The following is a 3,082-nucleotide window of genomic DNA, read 5'->3' as shown; positions in this document are numbered from 1 at the left end:
AAAAAAAAAAAAAAAAGCACAGTGAAATACCCCACAACCGGAGAAGAACACACACTACGCAGACGCCAGCAACAGCGCCGGGGGCACCGGGGGAGCCGAACACGCGGCTGCTGCTGGTGGCGTGGGCGGCGCAGCCGCTGGAGAAAGCACCTGGCTTTATCTTAAAAACTAAAAAAGAAAATACGGCGTGACCCAGCTTCCCACTCTTGGGCATGTATGTGAAGAACCCGAAACCATCAACTCAGAAAACCAAACTCTACAGTGCTGACCGCAGCGTGGTTTGCATAGCTGGACCCGCCCACCGCGGCCCGCCCCGCCCAGCGGCCACTCCTTAGCCGGGGAGACGCTGTCCTCAGGCAGCGCGGACGGCGCGGGGGACCCTGGGCAGTGACGCCAGTCAGGGGGCCAAGACGGACGCCAGACACTGGACACCGACACAGCCGACCATCCGCAAAACGCACATACAGGCCGATGGACAGCGACGGACACCGCGCGGGACTTCGAGGTCGAGAGGGAGAGGGAGGGAGAACGGGTCACAGGGGTGTCGGATGGGGGCTACCAGCTCCCTAGCCAGGATGCTGTCGGGGTGAGGGGTGCTGACCTCTAACCTGCCCGTTTCCCTGAGAGCGGACTTCTGGGTTTCCTTGAGCCACGAGACTTCTCTGCTAAAACAGCCTGCTTCTGTCGGAGACATGCTGACGGGGGTGCAGCATGAGGGAGTCTTTCAGGGCCTAAAGCGAATGAGCACCCTGCTAAACACTCAGGAGCGGGGACACTCAGTGACCAGCGGGGCGTGGGCGAGGGGCTGGGGGCCTGGAGCAGAGCGCCCTGTGCGGGCCAGGCCTCGGGGCAGGATGGTACCAGAGAGCGGAGGATTCTGCTGGGTCTGCGACTCGGAGGAAGACGGTGAGGCCAGATGTCTCGGCCGCCGCTGAGCCGAGGCCAAGAGGCCTCGCGGCCACTCAGTCCCTGCAAAGCCTCACCCCAAAAAAATGAGGCTTGGCCCTGGGGCCTGTGAGTTGCCATGTCAGCTAACGCTCTCCTCATCGGTTCATTGGGAGAGTGGTACTTTTCAAAAGGGCGACATCATTTCGGGGAACCCCGTGTATGCCCAACCCCAAGCCTACTGCCCTCTGTCCAGTCCCCTTGGGCTGAGGAAACCATGTGTTCCGTACCGACGGGAGATACCTCCTAAGAGCGGCCTGTCCTCTTCCCCATGTCTCGGACACCGGGAGGCGTTCAGCAGAGGGCGACCCCCACATGCTGGCATTCAGCCGAGGGCGACCCCCACATGCTGGCGGGAAGAGCAGGCTCGGGTCCAGCACGCTCGAGCTGTCAACTGAAGAATCCGCGTGGAAAAGCGTTTTGCAGATGCCCACCAAGGAGAGGAAGTCCTAGTCGGGTAGACGCGCCCTGAGTTTACTGGCTGGAATTCTGGGCTCGCTCTCCTGTGGCTGCAGCTGGGGCAGCTTCAGTTGTCCAAAAGCTTGTCTGGAAATTGGAGACAAAGTGGCAGACAAGCCCCAAGCTGGGAAACACAGAAGTAAAACGGCCTCGCGCGGGGCCCTCCAGGGCACTTTTCTGGGAGGCTGGACGCCGGCCCTCCAGGACCTGCAGAGTCTGAACTGTTCCCACACTACGCTCTTGAGGAACACGCCGTGAAGGGGCGGCAGCCAGTCTGAAAAATCGGCACTGTCGCTCTGCTGACTCGGCTGGTGGCGCGAGACTCAGATTTCAGCGAGGATGATGGCAAAGCGCTCAGCGACGATCGCCACAGACAGCCTGGCCAGCGGAGACGCCAGAGCTGTCTGCTTCACAGGGGTCTTCAGCAGCGGCCAGGTAATCATGGTGCCTTGAACTGGAATAGGATGGAGGCCACAAGGTCGCTGGGGGCCCCGGGTCCCAGCCCAGTCGCTCGGATCCCACTTGTGTATGACCCCAGGTCTGGTCAGCGTGGGTTCCATGAGCACCGGGGAAGTTACAGTGTTTGTGGCTGTGTCCTTGAACCAGCCTGTCCCAGACTCAGCGTTCGTGGGGGGGGGGGACGCTTGGGTCACCTCGATGGAGGTCTTGACAAGACCGTCAATACATTATGTGAATCTTCCCATTAGCCACCCCCAAAGCACCTCCTGCCAGTTACCTGGAAATAGCTTAAGTCTGGCAAGGGCGAAAGGTGACTCACACCTCATTTTGGTTATGAATTTGAGTTCCTAATCGCTGACCATGATTTCCAACCGTAGAGAAGGGAGGGGTGGTGGGCAGCGGAGGTGGCTGGTAGTCTGTCTGCCTCAGGGCCCGGCGGGCCCCCCCACCCATCTGAGCCTAGGTCCTAACGCAGCGCTTGCTGGGAAGGAAGGACATGGAGCATGGCAACCTTCGTGTTAGCCTCTGGCCTGTAGACTAAGGGTGTGCTATTAAGGATGCTCCCCCCATCAAACAAGAAAATACAAATTAATGTCACATTCCTGAAGAAGTCTCAGAAAGTGGAGCTGCTAGGTAGACGTGACCGTTGGAAAAGGGAAGAGAAAGCACTCGCGGCAAATCCGAGGGGAGAATACCTCCCTGCTAGTCATCACGGCGGCGTGGGTGTGACACCAAGTCCAGACAAAGATCTCAAAAAGAGAGAAAACTATGAGCAAGATCGTTCATGAACATGAACATGAATGCAGAACTCCTCAAAAAATACTAGCATTTTTTGTATATCTAGATACACACACACACACACATTATATCTATGCACACACACACACATATACACACACACACATATAATGATTGGTTTCACCAAAAAATCATAATATATTTAAAAAATTTTTATTTATGCATACAGAACTGGGGTACAGGCCAGAGGCGCAGGGGCCAGAGACAGAGTGGGGAGCAGAGCAGGCAGATCGACAAAGTCCACTGCTGAGGGAGCAGTGGGGAGACAGGAGAGGTCTGCTGCGCCCTGTGGTCAGCTCCCTGGCGGGGATCGAGCTCCCACTGAAGCAGCCACAGCCAGCTTTGCAGCATTGCGCTCCAGCCTGCTGCACCACCAGGAAGGGCCCAACACAATCATAATTTCTAAAAAAAAAAAAAAAAA

Source organism: Condylura cristata, unplaced genomic scaffold (genome assembly GCF_000260355.1).
Source record: "Condylura cristata isolate star-nosed mole 26May11 unplaced genomic scaffold, ConCri1.0 scaffold00042, whole genome shotgun sequence".
In the NCBI taxonomy this organism is placed as follows: Eukaryota; Metazoa; Chordata; class Mammalia; order Eulipotyphla; family Talpidae; genus Condylura; species Condylura cristata.
The sequence above is the reverse complement of the archived record's forward strand: the minus strand, read 5'-3'. Positions refer to the sequence as shown.